General features: G+C 39.1%; 1 protein-coding gene across 2 annotated transcripts in view; it reads left to right on the forward strand.

Annotated features, from left to right (window-relative positions):
• The first annotated feature begins 4,802 nt into the window (after positions 1-4,802).
• Positions 4,803-13,897, forward strand: part of znf652 (zinc finger protein 652) — a 28,120-nt gene continuing 19,025 nt past the window's right edge. The window contains exon 1 of one of the 2 annotated variants that reach the window (XM_079835541.1): positions 4,803-5,228. The gene's annotated coding sequence lies outside the window, so the exon portion shown is untranslated. The remainder of the gene's footprint in view (positions 5,229-13,897) is intronic. The other variant, XM_079835540.1, reaches the window with a different exon arrangement.

The following is a 13,897-nucleotide window of genomic DNA, read 5'->3' on the forward strand; positions in this document are numbered from 1 at the left end:
CTTTACAACAAATATATGTTATTGGGGTTTATATGATGACAGGGAGTTGATAAAATTATACAAGTTTGATTGTCAATATATTATTTTTGTAACTGACCTAGTATGACATTTAATGTAACTTCTCCCACTCAACAAATCAATGCTCTAACTGCAGAAATGAAAGTAATAATTTTTTTAAAATGTAGGCGACTGGAAGAAAAAAAAGCAGCAGTGCATAAGTGAAGACTTGAGCCCATCAGCCCACAGTAAGCAGGCTCTTAAATAGCACTTTTGTGGCACTAACCAGACCAAACATTCAGGAGTGGCCAAAAGTGATGTCCGGAGGAGATATTTGTTTTTAGTGACCCTACAAGTTTGATTAAACCATCAAAATATGAGTAAAATATTTTATATATTTTTAAATATTAAGGGCAAAAGGCAAAAAAGGCCAATCATATTAATAGAAAGGGATTCCACAACATCAATACTTATTCATGATAATTTTAAAATAAATTAAAATTTTAACTGTTTTGTGTCTTAATTAAATGATTGGTGCCGTGACCCTTCCAGGCTCACTATCGGCTGATTCAGAAGTTGAGGGCGGTCATTTTTGGGTTAACGTCATTGTAGTCCTTTAGTCCAGAGTTTACAACACTGTAACTGAACAGTTAATGTGCACAATTGACTTCCATAGTATGGGGGGGGGGGGGGGGGTTACAATGGAAGTCAATGGCTACCTTGGTTACCAACATTCTTCAAAATATATTTTGTATTTCAGCAAAAGAAAGAAACTCATACAAGTTTGGAACAACTTGACGGTAAATGATGACAGACTTTTCATTTTTGGGTAAACTTTCCCTTTAAGTCTTAAAGGGGTCATGAATTGAGAAATCAACTTTCCCTTGAGCTTTTGATATATAAAAGCTCATGGTAATATAAGAATATCCTGTAAGTTTCAGAGCTGAAAACTTCCTTGTTAGTCAAAGAAAAGCTTTTATTGACACCAGGCCAATAAAAGGGAGCGTGTGTGTGTGTGTACGATTTGCAGTTATATTCACCAAAAAATAACATTCCAATCAATCGCGTGGATGAGAGATAAATCATTGTGTTTGTTTGATAAAGACATTTTGCGAGCCCTGTGGGCGATTCATTCCGGTTTCCGTTTCCCCACACACGCTTTCAAAACAATTCCCACATATACTGACAGGGGAGCTGAAGCTCATTAAATATGCTAATCTTATCCAATCCTAGCCGTGGCCGTTTACTTCCAAGTCTTTAGTGTGGCACACCCATAAAAACCGAGCGTTTCTTGAGAGAGCCTCAAAACCAAGGCAAAAAATAGCCTATTACTTATTCATTATGATATTTTTGAATGTAAAAACCACGCAAACGTCCAAAAAGTTGACCTCAGACAACGGTATACTTTTTTTTTTTAAAGTAAGTTCATGACCCCTTTAAGGGAAGTCTTAAAGCTTAAGCCTATTCTTAAAGGGATAGTTCACCCAAAAATGAAAATTCTGTCGTAATTTACTCACCCTCATGTCGTTCCAAACATGTAAGACTTTCGTTCATCTTCGGAACACAAATGAAGATATTTTTAATGAAATCGATTTATGTCCCTCCGTTGACAGCTATGCAACTTCCACTTTGATGCTTCAAAAAGTTCATAAAGAGATAGTAAAACTAATCCATATAAATTTTGTGGTTTAGTCACGGTCACTTTATATGATGAACAGAATATAGGATTTTATTTTATATAATCGCTAAGATTTCATTAAAAATATCTTCATTTTTGTTCCAAAGATGAACGAAAGTCTTACATGTTTGGAATGACATGAGGGTGAGTAAATTACGAAAAAAAATAAATAAAATTTGGGTGAACTCTCCCTTTAAGAGCATTTTTGAGAAGTTTTATACATACAGCCCCAGATCTTTTCAAATATTAAAAGTTATACTTTAAAGTCTTTAGAATACCTGGTTCTTTCTGGATGTAATGTACTAGTTAAATTTGTAAGCTACTTTTTAAGTGTCTTGCAAATTTGTGAAACACTTCAGACTTGGCAAATATGCCTTTTAGTGTCCACTAGGGGGCATTAGTGCTCTCAAATCTGAAATCATTCGCCTCCTCGTTCACTAAGACCAACTAAATAAATGACTAAATGTTCATATTGAGTTTAAAAAGTAACCTGTACGTCTGAGTTGTGAATGTAGTTATTCTGACATACAGATTTTCTTTATTGGGAACAAAAACACCATTATTTTGCCTCTCATTTTACATATACTTCAATAAATGTTCTGTGCATTTTGTAACACATTACACACAATCAGTTGCAGACTGAGCATTTATTTTATTTTATTTTGTTCCACCTATTTCTTCCCTCTTGCATGGAAACTATCTCTGCAACAACAGATATGTGCTTCAACTGAGTAGAATAATTTGAAAATATCACAATGCAAACTCTCGTGTTAAATTAATTTTAAGAGAGCTTTAGGACAGACAACTTCACTGCAGGAATACATTCAGGAATGTGTAACTGTGTCATATGTACTGCATTAATACTGTATATTAGGAGAGAAAAGCAAAGCATGTTAAAAAGTGGAAATAATAGTATTTACTATTTTAGACTTCAGAGAGACAACAGTCTTCACACACAGGATGCCGATGTTTCTTTCCTGTTTTACACTTATGCTCAAAACACTTTTGTGAGCACTTAAAAGACAAATGTTCATCTAAGACAAGCCAAATTATTTGGAGTTTGAATAAGCTGTTAGCATAACGTAAAGCCTCACAATGCACTTTTGTTGAGCAATTAATTTGCTATAAACTTGGTTTGTATACCAGTCAGAGTATTACAATTTTATGATTCTCAAATATATTCAATTCCCTCCTGTGCTCACATTAAATAATGAGATGACAAGCTGTGAGAATCACTCTGACTCAGGGATTCTCAACCCCACAGTCCTGCAGAGTTTAGCCCAAACCCTGATCAAATACAAACTTTATAGTGATCCCATTAGCTTGAATGCTTCTCATTTTTTGCATCCTCGTTTCTTTTCCTCACTTCCATTCCTCGCATCTCAGCTCCACCCCCGTAGGATGTGAGGAAAGGCTGCAAAGAAAGAAAATGAGGACGGAGGAATCGGAGGAAAGCTTATTTATAACTGGAATATCCAAAGCATAATTTAAGGGGATCTTTCCTTATGTTGTTGAAGTTTGGTTATTTAAGAAATTAATAAATAATAATAATAAAGCAAGATGCCCTGTTGAAATATGTATGATATATGGTCTATTTAAACTGCAAAGGTAAAGCATAAATTCAAATTACTGTGACATACGTGAAGGAAGAGGAGAATTTATACACTTCCACACCAGTGCATCTTCGCTCATAACTCCAGCTTACTCGCCTCCTCACGGTGTAATAAGAGAATTGAGAAGTCCTACAAGATGGCTACCTTTGATCGGTTTCCAGGTCTCAGGCTGAAGGGAGGAGGAGCGAGGAAATGAGAAAGCATCAATTTGAGTATTGAGAAGCACCCCGAGTTCAGGTGTGTTTGAGGGTTGGAGCTAAAGTCTGCAGGACAGTGCAGTGGAACCCCTGCTCTGACTCTTAAGGTGATGATACACAGGGCAACTTTTTTTGGGAAATGTTGCAGAGCGATGTTGCTTGGCCCCTTTCCCATTGAAAATGGGCAACAAATTTCTATCTGGATACTTTAGATCGGTCGTTGGCCCTGTTTCTCACCTGTTGGCCATTGACGGCAACATTGCTCAAAAAGTTGCCCCATGTATCATCACCTTTAGTAGTTGAAATGAGCCTCTTCCCTTAAGTGCTGATCTCTATGGCCCGGTTTCACAGACAGGGCTTAGATTAAACCAGGATTAGGCCTTAATTCAATTTGGACATTTAAGTAGCGTTTATGAACATGACTTAGAAAAAAGCATTACTCTTATGCATCTTGAGACAAAACAATGGCACTTACATATTTTAATATGTGCAAGTTGAAACAGCTTAGACATGCATTTTAGTCTGGGTCTAGTCTTAAGCCTTGTCTGTGAAACTGGGGGGTATATCAGCGTAGTGATGTAAATGAAAACAGCAGCTGCTCAGTCAGACCAGAAAGCAAGAGATCGTTTCAACTGTTTAGCTGAGGTCATATGTCATCACTGGGCAGGTGTTAGTGCAGCAGATGCTACAGTCAAACAGTCCAGGAATGCCAAACACACCCACAGAACACTTAATGCTCTTCATTATGTTGCAACAGTGCTAAAATGTTGCTGTCTTTGTCAGAAAGTGAATAAGACACATTTTCAGAAAGCCGGACTGCTCACATACTCAGGTCTGGAATGCTTTGAACTCAGAGCTAAACATCAGCTCTTTCCATTCCAATCAAATTTAGAGATTAGAAGATTTCACATTTATGCATTTGACAGATGTTTTTCTCCAAAGCCACTCACCTTGTAGCTATTCTCTGGAAATCAAACCCCTTGAACACATACCATGCTGTTTGAGGTACAGGAACTAGGACTAATATATGTTATAAAAACATTTAGTAATCTAAATAGTACAATAAAGTAAAGTGCCTTTATTTGCTTTTTTGTCAAAGCACTAAATAGGCCTAACTTACCTCATTTCAGTTCATACAGTCATACAGTTCTCAGTTCACAATATGCCTGGAACGATTTGGTGATAAAGACCAAGGCCACTTAATAAAGTTCTCAAATTTGTTCGTTCTTTTTTTTCCAATGTTAAACTGGCAGCTGTATTTTTCTCATTTAGTTTAGCAAACGTTCCGTCAAGCGAAGAAGTCACTGTTATCGATGTGCTTCACCGCAGGGAGGAAGGCGGGCGCGCGCACTGAACGCTGTCTGGTTTTGCTGTTTGAGGACGGGAAGAAAAAAAAAACCGACGCCACGCGCGCTTTCTCCAGTGCAGACAGCGGCGGCTCGGGCGCCTCGGATGAACTCGGAGGATGGTTGATGCGCGAGACCTAGGCCAGCCACGTAGCGATGGCTTGTAAACCAGAAAAGCGGTGGGCTCGGACCGTCTAGAAGCAAACCAGAGCGATTTAAGATAGTTCTTCTGCGTGTGCACGCGACTGCACGCTGTTCGTAAAAACTCACGGTGTCCGCCGAGGAGGAATTGTTTATCTGAAGCAAATCGGGTTTTTGTTGTTGTAGATTTGTGTTTTATCCGATCACTACACAACTTGAGGCGCGCAGTATGAGGGAGAGGGCGCTCGTGTCTCGGGTGAGTACTCTTCGCTACAAGTTAATTTCTGCTTTTACATTTATTTACAGCGATGACAGTTGTTTGTCGCATGCCTAGAAACGATCCCTCGAACATCTGTCAAGGTATGATGCTGTCACCGCCACACGCAATGCACGGCACGACTTATTTTTACCGGTCGGTTTGCAGGGTTTTGTTTCGAAAGGAATCGTCAGAAATGTTATTGTTTTCTTGCCGAATGCTGCTTTGCATACAAATGCATTGAGAGTCTTCTGCAACTGACTGCTCGCTAACCGCGAGGGCATGTCGGTATGAATGAGAAATCTCTGAAGGAGTATAAATCTGGGCGGTTTGGGGGTGTAAAAAAAGTGAAAGTCGTACACGACGAAGATGTTAGCTTGCTAAGAGCCATGGGGTTAAATAGCCTAATTGCCGCTGCATGCGCTTTATAAAGCATGTCGATTCAAATCATCTCGATGGTGCTTTTGCAATCGCATTTAAACAATTTTGCAAAAGCAGGTCCTGCAGTAGCTGTAATGTCCATTGCACGCAGCTGTATGTGCGTGTGCACTCGGGCTGTTAGCTCTGCTAGCCGAACGGCCTGCACGCCTGCCGTCCCGACCAACCAATGTTTCCTTCTGTTTAACCCTTTCTTTGCGTCGCTTTCCCCAAAAAGTTACTCTTTGCCAGTAAGTTGCCGCACACCCTTTGCTCCTTTTCTAACTGTTCTGACAGTATAGTCTGACCCAACTGCGCCGTATGCCAGTGTTTTCCCTCATTTTAGGGGTGGACGTGGTGGAGTTTGGAGGTGTGTTGTGGATGCGCGCGCTAGGCCCTTCTGACACGGTAGCGTTAGCTCAAGCTGCTAGCGCTGATATTTAGGAGAAGAAGGGGCGAAGGAATTTTGCTATTTGTTTCACTCCTTTTTGAAATTTGAAATCTCTTTTTTTTTGGTTAAACGTAGTTTGTAACAGCCGTGATGCATTTATGTGTCTGACACGCCAGAAAGCCCATTATGTTGTGAGATTATCCCCCCGCTCCCCTTTTATCCAGTTTCCAAGCTGGTAGTGAAGTCTCACCAACTTCATTGAGGAAGAGATTTTCTCTAGAACTTGTGTAATTCACAATGTCATTTGAGACCCACAAATCAAGGCGTTTCAGCGTTCAGCAGCATTTTAGTTGGTATTAGATTTGTTCACCTTGTGTTTACCTTGTCTTTTTCTTCTAAACGTCTTCACGATGCTGACTTCATAAAATTTCATTGGCACATTCAGGCTGGTGGTGGTAGATGCCAATTCATGTATCGTAGGTATCATATTTGAGTGGTAGTATCATAGGAATATAATATTTATTCAGGGCCCTTCTACTAAAATAGTTATATTTAAATGTTTTTAATTCAACTGTATGAGACTTGAGAGATTTTGTTAATCGAGCTCTTTACAAATTGATATGACCACAAAGACTTGATATAGACTTACAGTTGATGGAGCATTTTTAGACTGACAGTATATTGGGCTTCAAAGCATCTGTCTGTGGAGCATCTTCAATGATGCTCTCCTGCTGTGAAAAAAATCTGTACTTGTTAAAGGTGAAGTGTCATTATTGGCATTGAAACACATTATTTTATTCCAGCTTGTATGTATGGATAACGTGGGTCTTATTCACTAAGCATGTGTACGTGCAAATTTGTGTGTGAAAGTTTTCTTGAACATACATGATACATCAATAAATTCTGTACTGAAATGTATTTTAAAAGTACGAAAAAGATTAGGAACAATTGAAACATGCAAAAATCACATACTCTGGGTGGCCTTTTAACTGTGTTAAGATTAAATTTTATACGTATATATTTAATCTTAAATATACTTCATCATATATACAGTGTTATAGCTTGAGCAGTGAGGTTTCTCTGTATTGCAATGCCAATATGTTTGCTTAGAGTGATGAAAGGCTGTAAAGAAAATGTTGTGCAGAAAGCCCTTGTATGGAGATGGGTTGGTTGTGTTTTATGCAAATGACTAATCTTGGTCACACGGTTTAGAGCACTCCAAATTAATTAACATTAGAACATATTCATGTACGCAGTTTTTGTGAAAAGTTCTGCTATTTGTACAAATACAAAATAATCCACGGATTCCACACAATTATTAATGAATGAGACCCATTGTTCTGTTTAAATGTTCTGGCCAGTGACATGAGTTTGGACTTTGTCCAACCAGTAGCAGATGGGTGAAGTTATCATTACTTTTAAAATTCCATTTGACTATGTTGCAGAAATGCACACTTCACCTTTAAAGTTGCAATGAAACGGAAGTAGCGGGGGGAAAAATCTTCCGTATTATGTATTTGAGTTTAACTCACTTTTTGGTTCTTGCATTTAGAATATAGATAGGGTTTGTTTTCATTTAATTTTGACTTTAAAGGGCTCATGAACTGCATTGTTTTATTGTTTTATAATGTTTCCTGTGGTTCACTTTTAATGTTAGTATTTATATTACATCAAATATTGTCATAAATTAGAAATAAAAGGCATTTTTCCTACCGTGATTTTAGCCCTCTGCTTTGAACTCTCTGTTTTGAAGGGGCGTGTCTGCTGTGAGACTTCAGTGTAAACGCCCACTGCTGTGATTGGCTGACATCTTTGCATATAAAATGAACATTACATGTGGAACTCTCGAAAACGTTTCGCTCGTTTTTACTATTACAGCTCTCAAGGTTGACTTATCGTGAAATGTGTTGATTTATAGCATTATATTTAGATCGTGGCATGAAAGGTTGCAGTGATGAACATTGTTGCCGATTACCAAGCCTGCAACACGAGTCCTGAAAACCAAAGCTGATGGTTTGTGTCGTTTTAGGCTGTTTTTATCACGCTGATGTTAGTTCAAGTGTTCGTTCTTTAAAGAAGTTTTGTTTTAGCTAGTTATTTGATGCTATAAAAACAGTGGTGTGAAGTTCTAATTGACAGCTGAGATTGACAGTCAGCTACTCTGAGCGATGTAGTCACCGAGGCACTAACAGACATTTTTCGGGAACTTCTGGTGGAGACTGGAGCTTTAACTTTAATCTCTACATTTCCATAACCGTTTTGTTTCACAAAAAGTTGTTGATTAGGCGGGAGTGTGAGTGGGACATTGATATCGCTGCTCAACTTCGCGCTGACTACTGCGCAGACTTGGGCTCCAAGTTAAACCAAGTGCAAACTAGAGCTGCAACTAATGATTATTTTGATAATTGTTTAGTTGGCCGATTCTTTGTTTTCGATTCATCGGATAAAAAGCCCAATTTATATTTTGTTGTTGTTGACAAAACACACTATTCCACTGCTGTCCTTCAAACAAACGTGTCAGCTGAGTGCTATGAAAACATACATAGTGAATATAATTTACAAAAATTAATATCAGAAATCACTGGTCACCAGAATTTGTTTTCTCAGTTCATGACCCTTTTCATTCATTTGCAACCAATTCTGACAACCTTTTTATGCTCTCACTGTGCCATTCATATAATCTGCTGCTGTAGAATTAAAGGTCTTGGGATGGTTGGTTAGTTAAAGTGCATCTGGAATAGTGACTCAGCTTGCTTGTGGTTAATACAGTTGCATAACCGCACTCAAAGAACCCGGTGGCCCTTTCTGAGTGAAAGTCAGATTGTGGATTCTTAGTGCTGTCATGGTTGACATGGTCTTGATTGAATAATTAATCTAATTATCAGTGGTATGTCCCTATTCAAGTTCCGCATAAGGCCAACAGGTCAGAGATGTTGGGGACAGGAAAAGATTAAGATACACTTTTTTAGCAAAATGTCCTTTTAGCTGTTGTAAGATTCAGTCATTTAAAGTTTCACTTTCAGTCATTTAAAAGTAAAGTTTACTCAACCTGCATAAACCAGTCCTAAAGTAATTTCTTGTGCACTAAATCCATCTTAAAATCAGATCATGAAAGGTTCATAAAGAGAAGAAAGTGGTTTTCTTATGTGGTCATATTTGATGCTCAGTCCTTGAATGAGTAACAGTTGATTGGGATATTTACGCCAAAAGGTGAGTAATTTCATTGGTCGTACAGATTTTGATTCTGTGATTGTCACCCACATCAAACCAGCTTGCTTTTCATGTGCGAGGAAACCCAGGATTAGTCACCGTTATCATCCACCTACTTGCTCATGATGATGAGAGGAGTGGCCCAAGGCGTTGCGAAACTTCATTTGCAGTCTTGCAGTGAGAAAAATTTAATCATTGATATTTTCTTCAAACTTTCACACCAAATTTCTCCCTGCTTTTCTCTTTATTGCACCACAGCATGCAAACTCTAAGCCTGTAAGTCGGTGTACACAGACAGATTTTTAGATGCGAACACATGCACCTGCAATTCTTGTATATAAGTGTAAATAGGTGGTGCTTTTTCCTTCCTTTCCTCCTTGAACACTGTGAGAATCTGCATTTCTGGAGTCCTTCTGATAGGTGGACTCAATTCATGAGTGACAAAGTCATCTTAACTATATTATTTTTGCAGCTCTTTAACAAAGAATTAAAGGTCCCATGGCATTAAATTTTCATTTTATGAGGTTTTTCAACATTAATATGAGTTCCCCTAGCCTGAATATTGTCCCCAAGTGGCTAGAAATTTTGATGGGTGTAAACCGAGTTCTGGCTGTTTTTCTCTGCCTTTGAGAAAATGACAGCTCAGACGAGCTGATCTTGAATTTTCCTGGTATGACGTCATAACAGGAACGGTTACCTCCCATTCCTCTGCCCAGAGAATTTGGCACGCCCATGCGAGCGCCATATTTGTTTGTTTTTGAGAGATCATGGCTTGTGAACGAGTGAATGCTGGCAGTTTCTCAATGTTTGGATGTATAAATGAAAACATAAGTCTTTTTTCAGTTCCTTATGATCTGTGATCAGTGATTTCCAATGTGTAGCTAATTATTCAAGTTCACACTGAACTGTATTGTTCGTGCACACTCTTCGGCTTCTCTCTCTGCTGGCGGAACAGGGTTTTCTATCTTGTGAGTCAGTGTTTTTGTACGTCCTCGTCGCGTCTATCTGTTCTAAAATGTGCATACAGTCGTGAGTTTCTGCTCAACATCGGCAGAGCCACATCTTTAGAGATAAACCTCACGCACGCTGAAGCTCGGGCTGCACTGACCGGTCGGCCTTCAACATCACCAACTCCCAGTACTGCATCTCGCCCCCAGGCGGAGGCACCAAACGGGGCGCGAGATTAAGCAGAAGGGGGGTAAGCGTGAGGGTCTCCAGGCTAGGCTAGCCAGCTATTCCCACAATAAACTGGATTACATTCGATTACTGCTGTTGTGTCTTTGTTTGCGCTGTGTACTCAAATATCTAAAAATAATGCTATAATCAACACTTACTCACAACTCATTCATCTCGACAGCTGTAATGGTACATTACATGTGTTACAAAGTTGGTAGAATAAGGAGGAAGACGGACTCATGTTTATTCAGAACTCTCAGATACAAACAAAGTCAACTCGCGCTGACAGCGCTCCCACAACTCAGTAGTTAGTTACAATATAACTTTGTTAGCAATCGCTCTGTCTCTGGCCCACTAGTGATGTCCAGTTCGCGAACGAATCGCTCTTTTGAACCGGTTCTTTTTAGTGAACCGGTCGAACCAGTTCACCAAATCGGCCTGAATCGTTCTAAACTGTTCACGTCTCGAGTCAGTGCTGATCCATCATTTACTAAAGTTACTAACTTTCTGACATGAGTGACAGTCCCTCCGACTAGAAATAAACTAATAACCTGAAGTATATGCTAGTAACTACTACAGTTCACTGAACTGAGACGTGCTGAGAGAACTTATGAGAAGTGAACTCAAGTCCATCCGTCTCTCTGGCAGGCTCGTGCCTCGTAGACCTTGTTAAATCACGCCCCCTCCGCAACAAGATCTAATACTCATTTCAAATGCAAAGATGTCAGCCAATCACAACAGTGGGCGTTTTTACTGAAGTCTCACAGCAAACACGCCCCTTGAAACAGGGCATTCAGCCAGAGGGCAAACAGCAGTATAGAAAAAAATGCCTTTTATTTCTAAATTGACATTTTCCCCCGGTTTCACAGACAATGCTTAAGCTAATCCTAGACTAAAATGCATGTTTGAGCTGTTTTAACTGAAAGAATCTTGCACTGACAAATCTTAAAATATGTCAGTGGCATTGTTTTATCTCAAGATGCACACCAGTAATGTTTTTTTCTTGGGCACGTTTATAAAAGTTACTTAAATTTCCTAATTGAACTAAGGCCTAATCCTGGCTTAGTCTAAGCCCTGTCTGTGAAACCGGACCTTAATGATGTAAAAATCATACTAACAATATAAGTACACCTCAGAATACACTATAAAATAAAATTAAGAAATCCATGCCATGGGACCTTTAACATTACAAGTCTATTTACTACGATTGCTGAGCATCATTTGATATTTAAAGTGACGATTTTGCCTTGATTTGAAGCGCACAACAGTATTTACAGTATGTGCCGGCTACTTTCCTATGACTCCGACGCACACGCTCTGAGATGTGTGACCCCTTATGCACCCATCCTGTGGTCACACACTGCGCTTTCCAATTCTCAGAAAGTTTCAAAGCGCACAGGAAGAAAGGTGGAGGTGTGTGTGTGTGTGTGTGTGTGTGTGTGTGTGTGTGTGTGTGTGTGTGTGTGTGTGTATGACTGTATCTGTGTGGGTATGTGTTTGTGTGTATGTGTGTGTGTATAATTGTGCGTGTAGGCGTTTGTTTGTGTATATGGTTTTGTTTGTGTGGGTAGGTTTATGTGTGTAGCCTACGTGTGGCCAGTTCAGTAATGTAAACTGACGCTGCAAGAGAGCTGCATGATTCAGGCAAATCAAGTCACTCTCAATAGTTAACATGCAAGGTTTTTAACTTTTTTTGCTGAAATAATAAAATAAACTGAGTATGAACAGAAAACATTTGTCTATTGTGATGTCTTCACTGGGTGCATGTAAAAACTAGCATACGCCGATTTATGAACAAATGACTCTTGTGAACTAAATGTAAAGGAAGTTTAACGACAGATCTTTTCTTCCGTATTGTGACGTACGTCTGAGTGAAACTGTTGATAGGATGGAGGCAGATCTGAATTCAAGCTTGCAGTTGATTGTAAGAAAGGCGCGGGGTTTGAACTGACTAAATGATTAGAGAAGTCTTGTTGTTTCACCGGAAGTTTGTGTTGTGATATTATGATAAAAAAAAAAAAAAAAACTAAGACAAGTTTAAACAAAGAAAACATGCATTGATGAATCGTTCACATAAGATCAATAACATGCATTTAGAAAATAGGGTGACTTGTGAATTTGTCAAGAAGACCCGGCTTTATGACAGTGTACTTAAAACAAGAATATGGAGATATTGGTCTTAAAGTAATAGTTCACCTAAAAATAAAAATTATATCATTTACTCACCCTTTTGTCGTTTCTATCTATCTTCACACAGGTTTGGAAGTCATAGAATCACTTTAATGTGTTAGCCTTACTTGTCCTAAGTAATGGTGATTCAAAGGTGAACTGTATACGTTACAATGTTATACCCTTTCACTTCTGACTTTACATTTTTGTTTTAACTGGCCTAACTGTTTCTTTTTTTCGCTTTTCATCACTCAAATGCCGCTTCCTCACCCTCAGACACATGATAGTCATGACCTTTCAAATCAAACAGTGCATACATTCACAGTATAGCTCACTATAGGGACGCACACACATACATATGCATACGCAGTGTCAGTCATCCTTTCTTTTGTCTAGACATTCGCACGCACCTTGATGAGTCAACAAGGCTTGATCCGTGAATACGTTTGTAACTTTCTCAATACAAAATGTGCAGCTTTCAGACAGTCAAAGCCAAGGTGGCAGTGTTGCCATGTGTCTGACAAACATTTAAAGAAAGAATCCTTGGTTGACTCCAAAGTGAAATCCTTTGAAAAATCGTAGGTATACTTTCCTAGCATAGCGGTGGATTAATGTGAGTCACGCTGTTGGTCTCTTCTCAGATGCGGCATGCGGCACTCTTACTAGACTGTGATTATCTCGGTAGTCACAAGGCTTTAGATTTTATCATGTAATGCATGTTGTCCACAGTCTGTGCTTTACAATACATTATTGTTCTAAAGACTCGTGAATATTTCACAGAAACAATTGTTCAGTTCACACAGACGACTGGCACACATACACTCAAACGGAACAGAGATGTTCACAGAGAGCCAGGAAGTCAAGGTTGAGGCCGTTGAGAGCAGCAGCGCATAAATAGAGATATTTTTCCTGTTTGTGGCTGCTGTTTACTCAATGTTTAGGTGTTGTTGTTTTTGACTGTGATGACTCAGCATGTGAGGTGGGGTCTTGTGTTGAACTTGGGCAGTTAATAGGGTCACTCTGATTTTGAATCCCTGTCTATTGTCGCATATTGTCATATAAAAGAGCCATTGATTGGGGATGATCATTCCTTGAGCGCGCACACCCTCCCCACACCCATTTCAAATCACTCACAGTGAAACTTGTGGTCTCATTTTGGTTCTTGAGTGTGTAACTGCCTCTTTTTCGGTTGAAGATTCTGCAAGGTGTATGTAAACTTTTGACCACAATTCTATACTGTTCAAAAGATTTAGGTCAGGAAAATTTGTTTTTTGAAAGAAGTCTCTCATGCTCACCACGGCTGCAT

The sequence above is a fragment of the Gobio gobio genome, assembly GCF_949357685.1.
Source record: "Gobio gobio genome assembly, chromosome: 1".
In the NCBI taxonomy this organism is placed as follows: domain Eukaryota; kingdom Metazoa; phylum Chordata; class Actinopteri; order Cypriniformes; family Gobionidae; genus Gobio; species Gobio gobio.